Raw genomic sequence first — 22,781 nt, 5'->3', positions numbered from 1 at the left:
AATGTGATCTATTGTAAGACAAATTTTTCAAAAATGCCATTGGCGATTGACTCTTGCCTTCACCTTAACTCCTGTTCTCAAACCTAGGTGGGCCGAATTCTTGTACAGCATTAGGGGAACAATTAGGAAATAAGTGCTTCATGATCCTTTGGGACTTTTACAGGTCAAGATTTTCAATACCATCTCTTTTTTGTTCTTTTGGAGACAGCACAGGGTGAAAAATAATATTTTTCATCAGCCTCATGTGACGGGATTACGTTTTGCCTGCTAATTCTTTCACGCTCCTCCCATGGAGAGATAGGGTCTATATCCCCTCCCCCTGAAACTCAGCTGGCCTTAGTGTCTTGCTCCTGACCAATACGACGCAGAAGAAAGGATGCTGCTGACTTCCCAGGGTGGTCACAAAGTGCCGGTCAGCTCCCACCTTGCTTCCTGGGACACTGGACTTTGGAGTGTTGAGCTGCCATGTAAGAAGTAACTGAAACTGTGAGGAAGCCCAGGCCACATGGGGAGGTCACGTACGGGATCTGATCGATGGTCCCAGCCAGGTCCCAGCTGACAGCCAGCACCAACTGCCAGGCATCCAAGGGTGCTATCTTGAATGTCCAGGAGACTGCAACCCCTGCATATCTAACTGCAGCCAAATGACAGACCCCAAGCAAGAACTGCCCAGGGAGCCCTTCCCAGATTCCTGACTCACAGACTCTGTGTGAGCATAATAAAATAGTTGGGACACTCTGCTACACAGCAACAGTCATCAGTGAGGTCACCATTGCACCACCCGGTATTTTTCAGGGTTAAAGGTTATAGATTCCACTTACTGCCTCATGGTGGAGTTCTCCTATCATACCGTTAAAAAAAAAAAAGTTGCTGTTGGCTTGATTCTGACTCACAGCGACCCTACAGAACAGAGTAGAACTGCCCTGTAGAGTCTCCAAGGAGCAGCTGGTGGATTCAAATGGCCAACCTTTTGGTTAGCAGCCTAAGCCCTTAACCAGTGCTCCAGCAGGGCTCCATATATCATGTGGTTAAGGGTAAAGATTTTAATCTTCACAGCACCACTTGGAGGCGTATTTATTACTCACATTTTGCAGATGAGGAATTGCCGAAATAGTAGCTCAACAACTCACTGCTCTTAATCGCTACGTTCTCTATAATCTAGACTGAAAAATGGTAGACTACTTGAGTCACAGGATTTTAAACTTTGATGATACATTTAAACTGGTTTAGAGCAATGCTCACCACCCCATCTTCCTGCCCTTCCAGGTTTCTACATATAAGACACTGGATGCTCACAATGGTATAATGTAGTTTATCAGCCCTGGTGGCGCAGTGGTTAAGAGTTTGGCTGCTAACCAAAAGGATGGCAGTTCAAATCCACCAACAGCTCCTTGGAAGCTCTGTGGGACAGTTCTACTTTGTCCTATAGGGTCACTACGAGTTGGAATTGACCACAGCAATGGGTTTTTTGTTTTTGGTTTATCCATGATATGCATTAGTAACTAACAGAGCAAGTAAAAAACTTAGTTCTCTAAGTTGTGTGCTGGCCACAATGCTACTCCACAAAGTCAAGCTATTTTCAACTAATGTACTTCAAAAGCCTTTTAGTATAAACTGTCTGCTGTGTAAGCATGATGCATTTCTTCAGAGGGGCTGAACGGATCTACATTTAGCATATATATAAAACTATAGTAAGTGCATCAAAAAACCAGTCGCCATTGAGTCAACTTTGAATCATGGCAACTCCGTGTGTGTCAGAGTAGGAATGTGCTCCACAGGGTTTTTAATGGCTGATTTTTTGGAAGTAGCTCACCAAGGCTTTCTTCTGAGGCACATCTGGGTGGACTCAAACTTCCAATGTTCTGGTTAGCAGCCAAGCATGTTAACTTTTTGCACCACTCAAGAACTCCAAAGAGCACCAGAATGATGTTGTTGTTGTTAGGTGCCATCAAGTCGATGTCAACTCATAGCAACCCTGTGTACAACAGAACTGGTCTTGCGTCATCCTCACAATCATTGCTATGCTTGAACCCATTGTTGTAGCCGCTGTGTGTCAGTCCATCTCATTGAGGGTCTACCTCTCTTTTGCTGACCCTCTACCAAGCATGATGTCCTTCTCCAGGAACTGGTCCCTGCTGATAACATGTCCAAAGTATGTGAGACTAAGTCTCACCATCCCTGTTTCTAAGGAGCACTCTGGCTGTACTTCTTCCAAGACAGATTTGTTCATTCTTCTGGCAGTCCTTGATATATTCAGTATCCTTCATGAACACCGTATTTCAAAGGCATCAGATCTTCTTCATTCTTACTTACTCGTTCTCCAGCTTTCCCGTGCTTATGAGGCGACTGAAAACACTATGGCTTGGGTCAGGCACCTTAGTGTTTTGAACACTTTGAAGAGGTCTTTTGCATCAGATTTGTACAAAGCAATATGTCCTTTGATTCCTTGACTGCTGCTTCTGTGGGTGTTGATTTTGGATCCAAGTAAAACGAAATCCTTAACAACTTTAATCTTTTCTCTGTTTATCATGATGTTGCTTATTGGTCCAGTTGTGAAGATTTTTGTTTTCCTTATGTTGAGGTGTAATCCATACTGAAGGCTGTGGTCTTTGACCTTCATCAGTAAGTTCTTCAAGTCCTCTTCACCTTGAAACTTGGGGGAATTTTTCCTGGAAATTAACATAAAATATTTAATATGGAAACATCAGTAATAATAAAAGCTAAAACATTAGGAGCTTACTATGTCCCAGATGCGCTTGTGTGCACTTTACGTGCGTTTAACTCCTTTAAACTTCTCAAGAACCCTAAGAGGTAAGTAATGTTATTATCCCTGTTTTCCTTGTTGGGAAAACTGAGACACAGAGAAGGCAAAGTTGGGATAGGAACCACGTAGTCACGCTCCAGAGAGTCTGAATTCTTTTTTCTGAATATTTTATCGTTGTTTCGGTGAGAGTTTTACAGAGCATATTGTTCCCATTCAACGATTTACACACAGCTTGTTTTATTACATTGGTTGCAAACCCCTGAATGTGTCAGCCCTCTCCCTCCTTCTTCCGTGGGCTCCCTGTGTCCATTCACCCAGCTTTCCTGCTGCTAATATCCTTCTCAACTTTTCTTTTGGGCAAATGCTGCCCTTTAGGTCTCGTAAAGTTGATTTTTCTGAGGTGTACATTCCTCAGTGGTCTTATTGTTCATTTTATAGGCCTATTATATGGGGCGTTGGTGGCACAGTGGTTAAGAGCTACGGCATGCTACCGCTGCTGACCATAAGGCCGGCAGTTCGAATCCACCAACCACTCCATGGATACCCTATGGATCCATTCTACTCTGTTCTATAGGGTCTCTACGAGTCGGAATTGTCTCAATGGCAATAGGGTTTTTTTTTTTGTCTATTATATGGCTATAATGTGATCTCCTGATGCACACCTTTCCTGACTTTAAACCAACCATTATCCCCTTGTTCTGTCCGAACAACTGCCTCTTGATCTATGTAAAGGTTCCTCATGACCACAATTAAGTGTTCTGGAATTCCCATTCTTCACAATGTTATCCACAATTTTTTATGATCCACACAATCGAATGCCTTTGCATAGTCAATAAAACACAGGTAAACATCCTTCTGGTATTCTCTTCTTTCAGCCAGGATCCATCTGACATCAGCAATGATATCCCTGGTTCCACGTCCTCTTCTGAAACCGGCCTGAATTTCTGGCAGTTCCCGTCAATATACTGGTGCAGCTGTTTTTGAATGGATCACCTTTCTTGGGAAAAGGCATAAATATGGATCTCTTCCAGTCATTTGGCCAGGAAGCTGTCTTCCATATTTCTTGGCATAGACAAGTGAGCACCTCCAGTGCTGCATTTGTTTGTTGAAACATCTCAGTTGATGTTCCATCAATTCCTGGAGCCTTGTTTTTCACCAATGCCTTTAGAGCAGCTTGGACTTCTTCCTTCAGTACCACCGGTTCCTGATCATATGCCACCTCTTGAAATGGTTCAAAATTGACTAATTTTTTTTGGTATTATGACTGTGTATATTCCTTCCATCTTCTTTTGATGCTTCCTGCGTCGTTTAATATTTTCGCCATGGAATCCTTCACTATTGCAACTCGAGGCTTGAATTTTTTTTTTCAGTTCTTTCAGCTTGAGAAACACCAAGTGTGTTCTTCCCTTTTGGTCTTCCATCTCCTGCTGTTTGCACATGTCATTATAATACTTTCCTCTGTCTTCTCTAGAGGCCCTTTGAAATCTTCTGTTCAGTTCTTTTACTTCATCAATTCTTCCTTTTGCTTTAGCTGCTCGACGTTCGAGAGCAAGTTTCAGAGTCTCCTCGGACATCCATCTTGGTCTTTTCTTTCTTTCCTGTCTTTTCAATGACCCCTTACTTTCTTCATGGATGATGTCCTTGATGTCATTCCACAACTTGTCTGGTCTTCGGTCACTGGTGTTCAATGCATCAAATCTATTTTTCAGATGGTCTCTAAATTCAGGTGGGATGTTCTCAAGGTCGTATTTTGGCTCTCGTGGCCTTGGTCTGATTTTCTTCAGTTTCGGCTTGAACTTGCATATGAGCAATTGATGGTCTGTTCCACAGTCGGCCCCTGGCCTTGTTTTGACTGATAATATTGAGCTTTTCCATCGTCTCTTTCCACAGATGTAGTCAATTTGATTTCTGTGTGTTCCATCTGGTGAGGTCCATGTGTATAGTCCTGATTTAAAGTCAGGAAAGTTATGCATCAGGGTTGTATTCTTTCACCATACCTATTCAATCTGTATGCTGAGCAAATAATATGAGAAGCAGGACTATATGAAAAAGAACAGGGCATCAGCATTGGAGGAAGACTCATTAACAACTTGCATTATGCAGATAACACAACCTTGCTTGCTGAAAGTGAAGAGGACTTGAAGCACTTACTAATGAAGATCAAAGACCACAGCCTTCAGTATGGACTGCACCTCAACATAAAGAAAACAAAAATCCTCACAACTGGACCAATGAGCAACATCATGATATACAGAGAAAATATTGAAGTTGTCAAGGATTTCATTTTACTTGGATCCAGAGTCAACAGCCACGGAAGCAGCAGTTAAGAAACCAAAAGACGCATTGTGTTGGGTAAATCTTCTGCAAAGGACCTCTTTAAAGCATTGAAGAGCAAAGATGTCACCTTGAAGACTAAGGTGTGCCTGACCCAAGCTATGGTATTTTCAATCACATTATATGCATGTGAAAGCTGGACAATGAATAAGGAAGACTGAAGAAGAATTAACACCTTTGAATTGTGGTGTTGGCAAAGAATACTGGATATACCACGGACTGCCAAAAGAATGAACTAATCTGTCTTAGAAGAAGTACAACCAGAATGCTCCTTAGAAGCAAGGATGATGAGACTGCATCTTCCATGCTTTGGACATGTTGTCAGGAGGGATCAGTCCCTGGAGAAGGACATCATGCTTGGCAAAGTACAGGGTCAGCGGAAAAGAGGAAGACACTCAATGAGGTGAATTGACACAGTGGCTGCAACAATAAGCTCAAGCATAACAATGATTTTAAGGATGGCTCAGGACCAGGAGGTGTTTTGGTCTGTTGTGCATAGGGTCGTTATGAGTCGAAGTCGACTCGATGGCGGCTAACAACAACAACAACAACGATGTGATCTCCGGAAGTGATTTCAATTCCAAGTTTGAAGGGTGTCTAAGGGTCATAGACTTGGGGGTTCCACCAATCTCTATCAGACCAGTATGTCTGGTCTTATTTATAAGTTTGAATTTTGTTCTACATTTCTCTCCCACTCTGTTCATGACCTACTATTGTGGCCCCTGTCAGAGCAGTAGGTAGTAGAAGCTGGGCACCATCTAGTTCTCCTTGTCCCAGGCTAGTGGAGGCCATGGTTCATCTTGTCCATTAGCCCTTTGGACTAATTGTTTCCTTGAGTCTTTGGTTTTCTTTGCTCTTATTTGCTCCGGGTGGGAAGAGACCAATTGTTGTATCTTAGATGGCCAGTCAAAAGCTTTTAAGACTCCAGTTGCTACTTACCAAGGTAGCACGTAGAGCATTGTCTGTATGGATTATGATATGCCAATGACCTAGATGTCTCCTGAGCCTATGGTCCCTAGCCCTCAAGCCCAGTATCTCAGTCCCCCGAGATGTGTGGTTATGGCTAAGAAGTTTTCATGACTGTCTCCTGTGCGCACTATCACATACATGGGTATATTTGCAGCACGTACACGCATATGTATGTGGATGCACTTCCATACACCCTCCCACCCTGTTCAGCTTACATATCTACCTATATATCCACTTGTCGATTACTGTTCGTTATTACAGAATTGTATGTGTATTAGTATCTATCATTGTTGCCTTTTACTCTTGCATACCTTTCAGTGTCTTCCTTTACCTTGATTATGTTGTGCTCACTTCCCCCATATTGTGCGTTATCTCTCCTTTCACCAAAGTTAGCACATGTCTACTATCTAGCTAGTAATTCTCCCCACTTCCCCATCCCTGGTAACCAGCAAAGAATGTTTGTGTTTGTGTGAAAAATTTTTCTTGACTGTAAAATAGTGGTCTCAGACAATATTTGTACTTTAGTGATTGACTTTTTTCACTCAGCATAATGTCTTCCAGGTTCATCCATGTTGTGAGATGTTTTGCAGATTGGTTGTTGTTCTTTAACGTTGCATAGTATTCCTTTGTGTGTATGTATTACAATTTGTTTATCCATTCATCCGTTGATGGGCACTTAGGCTGTTTCTATCTTTTTGTTTGAAAATAATGATGCAATGAAAATAGGTGTGCATATATCTATTCATCCCATGGATCTTATTTCTTTAGGATATATACCTATGGGTAGGATGCTGGATCATAACAGTATTTCTATTTCTAGCTTTTTGAGGAAACGTCATATCACTTTCTGTCCTGGTTGTACCATTTTATATTCCCACCAGCAGTGTATGAGAGTTCCAATCTCCCCATAGCCTCTCCAGCATTTGTTTTCTGTTTTTTTTTATTATTATTATTAGTGCCATTATTACTGGTGTGAGATGGTATCTCGTTGTAGCTTTGGTTTGTATCTCTCTGTTGGCTAATGACTGCAAGCATCTCTTCATGTATTTGTCAGACACTTAAATGTCCACTTTGATAAAATGTCTGTTCATGTCTTTTGCCCATTTTTAATTGGGTTGTTTATCTTTGTGATGTTGAGTTTTTGAAGTTTTCTAAATATTTTAGAGATTAGACCCTTATCAGATATGTCTTTGCCATAGATTTTTTCCCAGTGTGTAGGTTCTCTTTTTACTGTCTTGGCAAAGTCTTTTGATGGGCATAAGAATTTAATTTTTAAGAGGTCCCAGTTATCTAATTTATCTTCTGTTATTCATGCATTTTTAGTTTTGTTTGATAGGCTATTTATGCCAAAAATTAGGTCCCTAGTTTTGACCCTATGTTATCTTCCAGAAATTTTATATTTTTAGTCTTTGATCCATTTTGAGTTAGTTTTTGTGCTTGGTGTGAGGTATGGATCCTGTTTCATTTTTCTGCACATGGATATCCAGTTTTGCCAGTACCATTTGTTAAAGAGACTGTTTCTTCGCCATTGAATGGACTTTGACCCTTTGTCAAAGATCAGCTGCCTATAGATGGATGGATTTACTTCTGGGTTCTCAACTCTATTCCATTCGTCTATGTGTCTGTCATAGACCCAATACCAGACTGTTTTGATTACCATGGCTGTATAGTAAGTTTTGAGATCAGGAAATGAGAGGCCTCCTACTTTGCTCTTCAATATTGCTTTAGCTATTTGGGGCCTCCTTTCTTTCTGTATAAAACCAGAGATCAGTTTTTTCATTGAAGAATGTTGTTGGGATTTGGCTCAGGATTGCATTGTACCTGTAGATTGCCTTTGGTAATACTGACATTTCATTATGTTACGTCTTTCAAAACATGAGCATGGAATTTTTTCCATTTATGTTGGTCTGTTTTAGTTTCTTGCAGTAGTGTTTTATAGTTTTCCTTGTTTAGGTCTTTTAAGTCCCTGGTTAGGTTTATTCCTAGGTATTTTATGCTTTTGGGGGCTATTGTAAGTGGTATTGTTTTCTTGATTTTCTTTTCAGAGTCCTCATTGTTAGAGTAGAGGAACCCAACTGATTTTGCGTATTGATCTTGTACGCTGCCACTTTGCTGAATCTTTCTATTAGTTCCAGTAACTTTCTTGTGGTATCTCTGGGATTTTCTATGTATGGGATCATGTCATCTGTGTATAAGGATAGTTTTACATCTCCCTTTCCAAAGTGGATACCTTTTATTGTCCTTTTTTGCCTTATTTCTCGAGGAAGGACTTCTAGTACAGTATTGAATAAGAGAGGAGACAAAGGCATCCTTGTCTTGTTCCCATTCTCAAAGGGGATGCTCTCAACATTGCTCCATTGAGAATAACGTTGGCTGTTGGTTTTGAATATGTGCTCTTATTTACGCTGAGGAACTTCCCTTCTATTTCTATTTTGCTGAGACTTTTTATCAGGAAAGGGTGTTGGATTTTATCAAATGCTTTTTCTGTGTCAATTGAAATGATCATGTGATTCTTTTCATTTGTTTTGTTTACTTGGTGAATTCTGTTGATTGGTTTTCTAATACTGAATCACTCTTGCTTCCCTGGCATGAATCCCACTTGATCATGGTGTATTATTTTTTTTGATATGCTATTGAATTCTGTTGGCTGGAATTTTGTTGTGAATTTTTGCATATATATTCATGAAAGATATTGGTCTGTAATTTTCTTTTTTATTGGTGTCTTTGCCTGACTTTGGTTGTGCTGGCTTCATAGAATGAATTAGGGAATATTCTTTCCTTTTCTATGTTCCAAAAAGCTTGAATAGAATTGGTGTTGACTATTCTCTGAATGTTTGATACAATTCTCCAGTGAAACCCTCTGGGCTGGGGCTTTTTTTTTGAGGGGGAAGTTTTTTTTTTTTTTTTATCTCTTTAATTTCTTCTTTTGTTATAGGTCTATTCAAATTTTCTACCTCTATTTTTTTTTTAATTTGTATTAGTGTAGGTAAATTGTGTGTTTCTAGAAACTTGTTCATTTCTTCTGGGTTTTCAAATTTGTTGAAGTACAATTTTTCATAATATTCTGTTATGATACTTTCTATCTCAGGTGGTTCTGTTGTAATGTCACCTATCTCATTTCTTCTTTTGGTCATTTGCATCTTCTCATTTTTCCCATGTTTATTTGGCCAGTGGTCTGTTAATTTTATTGGTCCTCTCAAAGAACCAACTTCTAGTCTTGTTGATACTTTCTGTTGCTTTTCTGTTTTCTATTTCATTTATTTCTGCTCTGATCTTATTATTTCCTTTCTTCTGGTGACTGTAGACTTCTTCTGCTACTCCTTTTCTATTTGTTTGAGTTGTAGGGTTAAGCTATTGATTTTGGCTCTTTTCTCTTTACCGGTTTGGATTCCTTTTATTTCCCTATCTTCCCTTATTTCTCTAGATGGGACTTCTAGTACAATATTGAATAAAAGTGTTGATAAGGGGCATCCTTGCCCAGTTGCTTTCAGTCTCTCTCCATTGAGAATAATGTTGGCTGTTGGTTTTGTATATACACCCTTAATTATGTTTAGGAATTTCTCTTCTATTTAATGAGAGTTTTTATCAAGAATGGGCAGAGATTTTATTCTTAACCACTATGTTAACCAGTTTCCATTGATTTGATTCTTGTTCAGGGCGACCCCATCTGTTTCAGAGTAGAACTCTCCTCCACAGGGTTTTCAATAGATGATTTTTGGAAGATCACCAGGCCTTTCTTCCAAAACACCCCTGGATGGACTCTGTGTGAACAGTTTGCACCGCCCAGAAGCTCCAACCACTACACTAAAAAAAAGCAATTCTTAAATTTTTTTCCTCAGGACCCCTTTATACTCTTTAAAATTATTAAGGATTCTGAAGAAAACTCATTTTGGGGGGGTGCCTCTATCAATATTTACCATATTAGAAATTAAAACTGAGAAACTATTAGACTGTTAATTCATTAAATTAAAAATAATAAAATAATTACATGTTAACATAAGTAATATATTTTTATGAAAAATAGCTGTTTTCTAAAAAAGAATTGCAGTGAGAAGGGTGAATTTATTTTACATTATCATAAATATCTTTAATGTGCAGCTCAACAGAAGACAGCTGGAATTTCATACCTGCTTCTGCATTTAACCTTTTCTATTTTATAACACACATTATAAAGTCATTGGGAAACTCCATTTTACCCTAATAAGAGAACAAGTGTGAAAAGGGCAAATAACATCTTAGCATTATTGCGACAAAGGAGCCCTGGTGTGCAATTGTTAAGCACTCAGCTGCTAACTGAAAGGTTGGCAGTTTGAACCCACCAGGGGCTCTGTAGGAGAAAGACAGACTAGGAAAAAAAAATTTTTTTTTACAGACTAGGAAACTGTAAGGGGCAGTTCTACTCTGTCCCACAGGGTTACTATTAATTGGAATGGACTCAACGGCACACAGCAACAACACTATTGTGAAAATAGCTTCAACTTTGCAAACCCCCGGAAGGATCTCGAGGATACCAAAGGCCCCTGAATCTCGCTTTGAGAATCACTGCATATGTTTAACTGCCTCTTGGTACACAGGGAGAAGGTGCTGGCTGAATATGGAGACCTCTTTAAGAAATAACATTTGTTCAAGAAAACCACAGCCTGGCATGGGAGAAAGGGCAGGAGCTGGGCACTCAGGAAGCCTGGGCCCAATTCTGGCTCCACACTTGGTGGTTGTTGACCCTCAGCAAGTTATTTAGTTTCTGTCTCAGATTCCACATCTTTAAAATAGGACTAGTTACAAACCCTGTGCAGGGTCACTGTATGCTTTTTGAATAATGTGTGACAAGGTGAGGAACAGGTGCTGATACGCAGAGGAAGCCTGTCGTAAGGGTCGTTCTATTTCAGGTTCGCCAATGAGTCCAGGGGAGGAAGGAGGGAGAGCTGCCTCACTGGCAGAAAAGGAGGGAAGAGAGCACCAACGAGGATAGGGGCACAGCCCGTACCTGAAAATGCTCGAAACCAGATGTGTTTAGAAATTCTTAAGTTCGGGGTTTTAAAAAAGTTGTTAGCTGCAGTCAAGTTGCCACATCCCACATAATAAAATGTTGCCTGGTCCTGCACCAACTTCCTGATCGCTGGTATGTTTCAGTCCATTGCTGTGGCCGTTGTGTAGCTCCATCCAACCTATCACCGTATAGACAATACTCTGTTACAATCTGTAAGGCTTTCATTGCTGGATTTTCAGAAGTAGATGGCCAGGCCTTTCTACCTAGTCTGTCTTAGTCTGGAAGCTCTGCTGAAACCAGTCAACCGTAGGTGAACTTGCTGGGGTTCAAAATACCAATGATATCATAGCAACAAGCAAACCACCACGGTATGACCAACTGACAGGTGATGGCTTAGAAAGTTAGTACGATGCATCTGTTGTACATAGTGTTAGGCCTCCAGAGGACCTGGAGGACTTGTGTGATAATCAAGCACATTTATATTTCTACAGAGGAACAAGTGCCACTCACACCAAGTGAAGTCGGTAGGGACCAGAAATACCTTCATGTCTGTTCAGGCCAGGCTTTGATGCCAAACAATTGACAGAAAATATCTTTTAGTGTTCAGAGTTCTGGAGAGTCCAGGATTGCGGGTGAGAAGTTGTGGACTTTACCAAATGCAACCATGTCAGTCACAAGCTAGGGACTGTTCCCATGTTATTTATATCTCTCAACAACACAAGCAAGAAGCAGACACCTCAGGATCTAGAAACACCTTTGCCTAGTTTTTGCCTTTCAACCAGCTCTACAGGACCCCAGCATACCAAGGGTCAGGAAGATGGCACAGGACCAGGCAATGTTTCAGCCTGTTACACATAAAGCCACCATGAAATGGAAGTGACTTGATGGCAACTAACAACAACAGGACCCCAGGGTGGAAGCAGCGGCCTCTGACTTTTTGCCTATGACTGTCACCTGTGATTTAAAGTTCAAATGTTTACTATATATATTTTTTGGTGGGGGAAGGGAAAGGTTAGATATTAGATTATGTGAGCATGTGCGTGTGTTTAAAAATGAACCTAACAGCATCAACAAAATCTTAATAAATAGGAAATGTGTACTTGCTGAAAATCCATCTAGCCAGTAGCCTAGTTTCCTGAAGAATAAAGATAAAGCAAAGCGATATATTTTGAATACCAATAAACCCAGTACCCACTAGAGCCATAGGAATCTAAATTGAACACATTGACACATTTTAAAAATGGTAACCGAGAGCACAAACTGATTACTTCATGTTCCTAGCCTCCAGTTTACAGAATTTCACAGAGAAATAAACTCTAACGTTGCTTGAAGATAAGAGTCCTGGCTGTGAATTAATGTTGAACAACCTGAAAGGATTTCAAGTACTTGGAAGTAAACTTCAGAAGAGTTTGTCAGAATCTGAAATTAGAAAACAGACGTCTCTACGCCTCAGATAAACACAAGTATATGACAATGTTTGAGAATCGAAAAATAATTTCAACCATTGGTTTCTGTGGGATTGTACAAAAATTTGCAGCTTTAAAGATAAAAGAATTAAAAATTTTTTTTCTACCTCTGCCTACACTATTATTCAACCAGCAAGATACCTAGTTTATTTATTTACATTTACTACAGACACATATAGAGCCCTGGTGGTACAGTGGTTAAGCATTTGGCTGCTAACCAAAAGGTCAGTAGTTTAAATCCACCACCTGCTCCTTGGAAACCCTATGGGATAGTTCTGCTCTGTCCTACAGGGTTGTAGCTATGAGTTGGAAACGACTCGAGGGCAACAGGTTATGGTGTAACTATGAGTCAGAATTGACTTGACAGCAACAGGTTTTATAAACGCGTATATTTTTAATTGCAGTAGGCCTCTTAAATTTGCCGCTACTGTGAATTCAGCATCATAGTAATTCAAATGTGCCATGTTCTGCCAAGCCAAAAAGCAGCAAATGTTGTCTGTCAAAAGGCGGGGAACTAGAAAGACTGAGTTTTATTTCTCATAAATAATACCTGTGTTAAGTAGATAAATATGGCTGCTGTGGGGAGTTGGAAGGACTTGTTTTTTCTTCTTTTATTATCTTTTAACTCTTTCGCTCCCCTCTTCCCCTTCTTTCCTCCTCCCTCCCTCCCTCCCTTCCTCTCTCCCTTCTTTCCTTTCTTTCTCCTTCTTCCTTCTCCCCCTCCCTCCCCTCTCTCTTTGTTCCTATCTCTCTTTTTGCTTTGCCCTTCAAAAGTGGACTCTAAAGTTTCTATATGCGGTAAACCACTGTTGCTTTAGTGCTTTTATTATCGAGCTTTCCTTTGGAAACAACAGTTACAGCCACAACAATTAGTGCCTCTCCCAAGACCTCCAGGAACGAAGATGTGATAGTAATAACTGGGTTTCTGGATGCAGGTCTGATTCTTGACTGGGGATGACTCCATATGTGCCCATGGTAAGCGCCATACTGGATGCCTGGTGCTGCTGAGTCTGCCCTCTGGGACTGAGGCTCTCATCCCCCAGGTGCCATGAGTAGTGGCTCTGGTGTCTCACAGGTGACCCTCTCTCTGGAAATGTCCGTGAGAGGAAGGAAGCTGCCCTGCCCAAGGTCATAGCTTCTCTGCACACATCCAGGGGCTGGCCCTGGGCCATCTTTAGGACAACTCTGAAGGGCTTTCCCAGCTCCAGAACTCGCCATGGAATTGGCTAAGGCGTTTGTTGCAAGCACACAGTAGTTGGACAACTCAGTCTGTGGAATCCTTTTCCCTTTACTTCCCCATGGTTGTTGTTATTGTTAGGAACTGTGGAAGAGTTGATTCTGACTCATAATGACCCCATGTGACCGAGTAGAACTGCCCCATAGGGTTTTGAAGGCTGTTGAATCCTTGCAGGAGCAGATGGACAGGTCTTTCTCCCAAGGACTCACAGGGTGGGTTTCAACCGTCAACCTTTCAGTTATGCATAAAAAAAAAAAAACAAACCCATTGCTGTCAAGTCGATTCCAACTCATAGTGACCTTATAGGACAGAGTAAAACTTTCCAACTCATAGCGACCTTATAGGACAGAGTAAAACTGCCCCATAGAATTTCCAAAGAGCACCTGGTGGATTCATACTGCTGACCTTTTGGTTAGCAGCTGTAGCACTTAAACACTACGCCACCAGGGTTGCACAAGAGCCACCGAAGATCCAGGTGCTTGGCATAGGAGAAGTTTCTGACCAAAGTGCAGGCCAAACTCCATCTTTTTTTTTTTTTTTTAAAGCTCAACTTCAGACTATTCCACTTCTGTTTATCATTAACTTTGAGAAAAGCAGCTCAGAACCATTGTTTTCTGATCAAAGCCATTGTTTTCAGACATGTTTGCGGAGGGGATTGAGAAGTGTTATAGCTTAAACTAGATAAAAGGAAGAAATTGTTGTTTTTAGTAGGCTGTAACAGCAGAATATTGCAGTAATAACTGTTTAGAGAATTTTTCAGGAAAAGAGTCTTGCAAATAGTTGTAAAAGCTAAAAGGGCCATATCAGAAAATAGATTATAAGTCCTTTACTCAAAAGGTTAGTTATTCAGTTATGGCTGTGCGAGGGCACTCTAAAATTGAGGTACTTAGCATGATTAAAGATGACCGTCCTAGGTCTAAATCAAAGCTCCATTGTTAAATTAAACTTGTCCAAAGTCCTTCTTTCTGCCTTCCGGAAGGGTAAAGCCTGTGATTCAGAGCTGCAACTTCACGTGAACTTTAACCACCCTTAGCAAACAATAAAGGCGACAAGAATATGGGTTGTATAAAGAAATGTTTATCAGTAAATATTTGTCAAGATGGTCTCAGAAAAATGCCTACACTGCAGGGCCCAAGAAAAATGTATAGATAGCTTACTAAATTGCCTCCAAGAGTCTGTGTAATAAAATACATCCTCTAACCTTGTAAAATTTCAACTTGCTATTGTCTTGTAACCATGTGTAATCCCAAAGCAGCCATGACTATCGTCACATACTCCTTTCCCCATTTTTCTGTATAAAAGCTCACTTCTTCCTCACAATGTAGGAGCACCTTGGTGAATCCTCTCTAAGGGCTGCTTAATTCAAATTGCTCTATTCCTTCAGTAAACCCTTAAATCTTAACAGAGACTTGGCTGTGCTTTTTGACAGTTAGCAGCTGAGCGCTTAAGCGTTGAGCCTCCTGAGCTCCTTCATTATAGATATCGGTTCTGAAAGTTCTCCGCAGTAAAAGCCCTACATGAAAATCTCCATCTCAGAGTTTGCTTCCCAGGGAAGCTGTTTTAGTCATCTAGTGTTGCTGTAACAGAAATACCACAAGTGGATGGTTTTAACACTCAGAATTTATTCTTTCACAGCCTAGGAAGCTAGAAGTCCGAATTTAGGGTGCCAGCTCCAGGGGAAGGCTTTCTATCTGTGTCAGCTCTGGGGGAGAGTCTTTGTCATCACTCTTCCCCTGGCCTAGGAGCTTCTCAGTGCAGGGACCCTGGGTCCAAAGGACACACTATTCTCCTGGCCCTTATTTCTTGGTATAATGAGGTCCCCCTGTCTCTCTGCTCACTTGTTTCTTTTATATCTCAAAAAAGATTGACATAAAATACAGCTTAATCCTGTAGATTGAGTCCTGCCTGATTAACATAACTGCCACTAATCCCACCTCACTGACATCATACAGGAAGGATTTACAACATAGGAAAGTCACATCAGATGACAAAATGGTGGACAATCACACAATACTGGAAATCATGGACTAGCCAAGTTGGCACACATTTTGGGGGGATACAATTCAACCCATGACAGAAGCGCTCCTAAACCACTGGTGCCAGGAATGGTCCAAAGCCCACCCAGTGCCCTCGAGACTCTAAAATGGGATTAAGAGCTGCAGCACCAGCCAGCTGGCTGCCTATGATGGCACCATCTCTGGGTGGGTGGGGCACTCATAGCCCATGGCATACTTTCTACGTGCAATTGCTAAACTTCTACTGCTGAAGAGACTGCTGGGAGGAAAGGCACCTGGTGGGCGCAGTATCTGAGGTACTGGAGAGGTTCATGAGAAGTAATAATTGTAAGTACAAAAGAATTGGGTGGCTGTGCTGAGTGGTATAAAATGAATTAGAGAAAGACAATAAAAGGCTGGGATGAGTAATCACCAATTTAAGTGTGAAAACCAGAGGGCCTATGGTAGTACATAGAGACACTCTCATCTTCTGCCCTTAGAGGCAGAACAGACACAGCTCAAGCTCTGCATTTAATTATAAGGGTAGCAAAGTTTCAGAGAAAGCTGGATTCTCAGTGCCTGTGAGTGGACTATGCCAAGGTCAAGGCCCTGGTTGGGACAGACATGGAATGTGGACATCTGATCCATGCAGTAAATATCCTGAATTCCCAGATTCCCCTGAACCTTCTGGACCCACTATTAACTGACTCCCCCCTATTAAAAACTAGTGCTCCCCCTTTTGCCTGAAGATGATGCAGAAACCTCTGTCTTGCAAGACAACATGCTCAGGATCTACCTCCAACTCTATTCCTCAACCTCAGACAAGTTACTAGAATGGAGATCAGCAACTACAGCCCATGGGCCACATCCTGCCTGCTATTTTTATAAATAAAGTTTTATTAGAACACAGCCACACTCATTTGTTTACATATTGCCTATGGCTGCTTTTATGCTATAATGATGTTGTTGTGACAGAGTCCCTATTGTCTGCAAAACCTGAAATGTTTACTAACTGGCCTTTTACAGAAAAAAGTTTGCTGCCCCCTGAATTAGTATGAAGTCACAATATAACCTCATGGAAGAAGTGCCGGTCTGCTAAGGGTGGAAGAAAAATATACATCAAAGAAGTTGCAGGATCTAGCCAGTGTGCACTAGCAGGAGCGGAAGGGTAGGCATAGGATTGAATCCTGACATTCTGGGTGAAGGAGGATGGAATATAAAGGTGGATAATGGAGAGTTTATATGGAAGTACTCTCTTGAGATGTAGGATATAACACTCTTCTAGGTTGGTTCTTGGAAGCTTGGAAAAACCAATGAGCACAACAACACTCAGTGGAATAGAAATGCCTGGGCAGATGGTAGAGAAAGAGAAAGAGAAGGAAAGGCTCAAAGACGTGGACGGGCTAGAGTGGGTATACTATGTCAGGCTGGAAACATCCGGTATTCACGATGTTTTGAGGGAGGGCCCAGAGGACACGCCGTTTACCAAAGCTCTAAGGACGAGCTGGTCTAGGGGCAACAGCATCGCTGAGAAACTCAACGGTGGCCGTTTCTGTCGGGCAGGGTTGATGTTGTAGAAGAAGCTATTCTAAAACTGGGCTCCTAAGGCAATGGGATGACAAGGTCCCATAGTGATAGCAGCCGGGGGCAGAGCTTGAGCATCGGAAGCAAGGAGGGACTCAGAAGCAATTACTGAGGGGCAAGGTTGGAGTGGCATCGACAGTCACCTGACTTCTGTTGTTGTTAGCTGCCATGGAGTCTACTCCAACTAATGGTGACCTTACATACGACAGAACAAAAAGCTGCCTGGTCCAGCACTCTCTTCGGGATCGTTGGTGAGCTCGAGTCCATTGCTGAGGCACTGTGTATTCCGAGCGGCTTCCAGCCATGGGGGCGCATCTCCTGGCACAGTATCAGACAATACTCTGTGTGATCCATAGGGTTTTCAGTGGCTGACTTTTGGAAGCAGATCACCAGGCCTTTCTTCCTATTCTTAGTCTGGAAGCTCCACTGAAATCTGTTCGGCATCATAGCAACAAACCTCCACTGATACACCGGCGGTGGCTGCGCATGAGGCGCATCAGCTGGGAATCGAACCCAGGTCGCCTGCGTGAAAGGCGAGACTTTTACCACTAAACCACCACTGCCCCCAAGCATCTTGTAATTGCCTTTATTTTTACAATTGTTGGAATTTTGAGCTTAGAAACAAAGCAGTGATTAAGTAATTTTTTTCTCTCACAAATTGAAAATTAAAATACTTAGTAATTTTATTTAGAGAAAAACGTTTTGCAGAACACAAAGGGCTTTGTTTCTATGGGACGGCATCTCCACATAGCATCTTTCCTTCAACGAGCTTTTGGTGTTTCAATTATTTATTTTTTAATCAAGTTCTAATCCATTGTTTAGATAGATGCTTCCGAAGTATTTTAAAAATGTAGTCTGTTTTTAAAATTAGATCTCCACCTGCCATTATACGGAATGCTTGTGGGCATATGTTGAATGGACTTATTTTTAACCCCTGAATGCTATTAGCATGCTTAACCTACTCTGGAAAAGAAGTACCATTGTGGGTGTTCTTCTCTTCCCTCCACTCTTACTTAATTTCGCTTCATTTTGTGATCCACAGCATCAGATTTTGAAAAAAAACTAAGTCATTATCTTACCTGTCTCTGTAGAGGATCACAGACAAAGATCTACAGAATTTCTGTCATCTCCATGTTATTTCTTGGCAGCCAGGAAAGACATATTCACTGAACATATCACAGATCTTTTAATTTACTGAATTTCCTCCTTAGGTTGATAGTTTTAATGCTCTTTCCAGAAATTTTAAATTGGTAGTAGTGTTACGTGCCAAAACAATGTAGAAGAGGGTTAATCTTTTTTTTTCTTTTAAATCCTCAATTTTAAAACTAATCACAAAATATTTGGAGTGATTCCATTTCAAATATAGATAAGAAGTCACCAGCATATAATACATATGGAGAAGGCTTTTCTGATAGATTATTATTTTTTGGTTGTCAGATAATTTATTCCATGCCTTTCTGTCCTTGTCATGTATGAAATTTCATTTCTACATGTTTTGATGTTCTCTTAAAAATATTTTATTATGGAGTATTTTAAGCCCTCACAAATGTAGAGAGATTAGTATAATGAACCTTCATGTATCCATTGCTCAACTTCAACAATTATCAACATTTTGCAAATCTTCTTCCATTTAACCATCCCCATTTCCTCTCCTCTCCCAACACAGTTTGTATGCATTTAATGGTAATATTTTTAACAAAAAATTAACCACCAGGCTATTATCATATCCAACAAATTGCAATAATTTCTAAAATATTCTAATACCCATTCGTATTCAAATTTCCTCAATTGTCTCAAAATTATACTTTTATACTTGACTTTGTTGTAGAGTAACTATCCATACTCAGATTAGTGTAAAATTGAGAGATTTATTGAAAGTAGAGACAACTTGAGTTGGAAATAGACTGAACTCCATGCAGTGGAATTCAGTAATTCAATATGGCGACTCAGCAGTGACATTTTATAAGGGGCAAACAAAGGACATGAAGTACAATACTTGGTTGGTATTTACAAACATAGATCATTGAAAGACATTACTTTATTGGTAATTACAGGCTTAGATCAAGGAAAGACATTACTTGTTTGGTAGTAGATCATCTTAAGGCAGGACTTCCTATAGTGAAAACTCATAAGGCAGGACTTCCTGTATTGGAAGCTCTAAGGCTACTGGCTTAAAAGGATATACGTGTCTTTTTTAGATTGGTTACAATGTGGTAATCGTAAGGATATGTGACGGGGGTGGGGAAGAATTACAGGGTAGTTATGTCATCATTATTGTACATTCCTCTCTCAGGGGAGTTGCAGTATAGTTACATCATTATTGCAGGACATTTCTCAGTTTCATGATTATGTCTGTATGGAAAATGGCTGTTGCTAGAGCGCAAATGCAACTAGCCACAGGGGAGCCACACTCAATGCTCAAGCTCGCCATTTCAGATTTTCTCAGGTACCTCAAATTTTAAATTCCTTTGCCCAGTTTATTAAAATCTGAACCAACAAACTCCATAGACTGTGTGGTTGTCATACCTATTACCTATTAACTCTTCTAGTCTACGCAGTCCCTTCTCAGCTTTCCCCAGTTGTTTTTCATGCCATTGAATTGCTGGAGAAACTGGATTCTTTATCGTCTATGTCCCGTATTCTAGATTTGCATGATTGTTTCTTCATTATGTTTAAATTTTTCCTTTGTGTCTTAGTTATCTAGTTATCTTAGTTATCTAGTACTGGTATAACAAATACACAAGTGGATGGCTTTAACAAAGAAGTTTATTCTCTCACAGTCTGGTAAGCTAGAAGTCCAAATTCCAGGTGCCAGCTCCAGGGGAAGGCTTTCTCTCTCTGTCGGCTCTGGGGGAAGGTCCTTGTCATCGATCTTCCCCCGGTCTAGGAGCTACTCTGTACAGGAACCCCGGGTCCAAAGGTATGAAATCACATCAAGAGCTAATGACATCTGACTGCCCCACTTTCGATAATGCCAGTAATCAGTAGCTGGTGCCAGAATGGCCCGTCCATTTTGAGTTTCCTGTGAACGTTTCACCTATGGTTTTGGCGTCCACTGACAACACTGCCTAGACCCAGTGTTTCATTAGGGATTGCAATGATGAATTTCTTATCCTGTCCACTCTTTTGCACTAGTTAGCTGTAATTTTTCTATAAAGAAGAAACCCATCAATTATTTGGTTGCTCTGAAATACAGTTTGTACAGAAGATAAGGCAAGACAAAACCTCAGTTTTATCTATATGTTTATCATTTTCAGAGTAATGAGTTGGTGCCCTTACAATCTCCAATGGCAACTCGTGAGGTTTTTTGAGAAGTATCATTATAAACTCAAACATTTTTACATGTTTAATATTTTAATTGAGTGTGATTTTTATTTTCTTTATATTCACATGGTGTCATTTTGGCCAGTGGAAGCCCTTTTGAGTTGGCGTCCTTTTGATATGTCTTCTTTAGTCTTTGATGTTGTTGTTATTAGCAGCTGTTGGGTCACCCCTGACTCACTGTGACCCCACACACAATGGGATTGGACCATTGTAATCCATAGGTTTTTCATTGACTAATATTCGGAAGTAGATCACCAGGCCCTTCTTCCTAGTCTGTCTTAGTCTAGAAGCTCCACTGAAACCTGTTCAACTTCACAGCAACATGCAACCTTCCACCGACAGAAAAGTGTTGGCTGTGCTCGAGGTGCATTGGTCAGGAATTTAACCTGGGTCTCCCACATGGAAGGTGAGAATTCTACCACTGAACCACCATTTTCCTCTTAATCTTTGAGAACATCTTGCTTTTTTACATCTCAAGATATCCGAGGCTCATCTTATGCATTTCAGATTCCATGTAGATTTGCAAAAGGTGATTTGTTGGGTCAAAAGGATTAACTATTGTTAAGGCAGCTTGGCATAGTAGAAACAGTACCAGCTTTGGAGGTAAGTAGATCTGGGTTGTGATCTTCTTAGAAAGGGCTTAACCTCACAAAACAAAAAAATAAGAGCCCCAATAAGGAAGAGGAAGTTATAATAACATAGAAAATTATTTTACTCTAGTGTTGAATGCAGCACTGGAAGTGCTCACTCATCTATGCCGAGATATTTGGAAGACAGCTACCTGGCCAACCGACTGAAAGAGATCTACATTTACGCCTATGCCAAAGAAACTTGATCCAACAGTGTGGAAATTATTGAACAATATCATTAACGTCACATGCAAATAAAGTTTTGTAAAGATCATTCAAAAGCAATCGCAGCAATACATCAACAGGGAACTGTTAGAAATTCAAACCGGATTCAGAAGAGGACTTGGAAACAGGGGTATCATTGCTGATGTCAGGTGGATCATGGCTGAAAGCGGAGAACACCAGAAAGATGTTTACCTGTGTTTTATTGACTATGCAAAGGCATTTGACTACATGGATCATAACAAATTATGGATAACATTGCCAAGAATGGGAATTCGAGAACACTTATTTGTGCTCATGAGGAACCTATACATAGATCAAGAAGCAGTTGTTTGGACAGAACAAGGGAATACGGCATGGTTTAAAGTCAAGAAAGGGGTGCGTCAGGGTCATATCTTTCACCATACTTATTCAGCCTGTGGAAACCCTGGTGGTGTATGCTGAGCAAATAATCTGAGAAGCTGAACTATATGAAGAAGAACAGGGCATCAGGATTGGAGGAAGACTCATTAACAGCCTACATTATGCATGACACAACCTTGCTTGCTGAAAGTGAAGAGGACTTGAAACACTTACTGATGAAAATCAAACATCACAGCCTCCAGTATGGATTACACCTCAACATAAAGAAAACAAAAATCCTTACAACGGGACCAGTATGTAACATCATGATAAATGGAGAAAAGACTGAAGTTGTCAAGGATTTCATTTTACTTGAATCCACAATCAACACCCATGAAAGCAGCAGTCAAGCAATCAAATGGCGCATTGCATTGGGCAAATCTGCTGCAGTGTTGAAAGTGTTGAAATGCTAAGATGTCACCTTGAAGACTAAGGTGCCCCTGACCCAAGCTGTGGTGTTTTCAGTCGCCTCATAGGCATGTGAAAGGTAGACAATGAGTAAGAAAACCTGAAGAGGAACTGATGCCTTTGAATTACGGTGTTGGTGAAGAATATTGATTATACCACGGACTGCCAGAAGAACAAGCAAATCTGTCTTGGAAAAAGTGCAGCTAAAATGCTCCTTAGAAGCAAGGATGGTGAAACTTCTTCTCAAGTGCTTTGGACATATTATCAGGAGGGATTAGTGGAGGAGGACACCATGCTTGGTAAAGCAGAGGGTCAGAGAAGAGGGGAAAGACCCTCAATGAGATGAACTGACACAGTGGCTGCAACAATGGGCTCGAGAAGAACAATGATTGTGAAGGTGGTGCAGGACTGGGCAGTGTTTTCTTCCATTGTTTATAGGGTCACCATGAGTCAGAACCACT

This window comes from Loxodonta africana, chromosome 2 (genome assembly GCF_030014295.1).
Source record: "Loxodonta africana isolate mLoxAfr1 chromosome 2, mLoxAfr1.hap2, whole genome shotgun sequence".
Lineage (NCBI taxonomy): Eukaryota > Metazoa > Chordata > Mammalia > Proboscidea > Elephantidae > Loxodonta > Loxodonta africana.
This window is presented reverse-complemented; position numbering follows the sequence as displayed.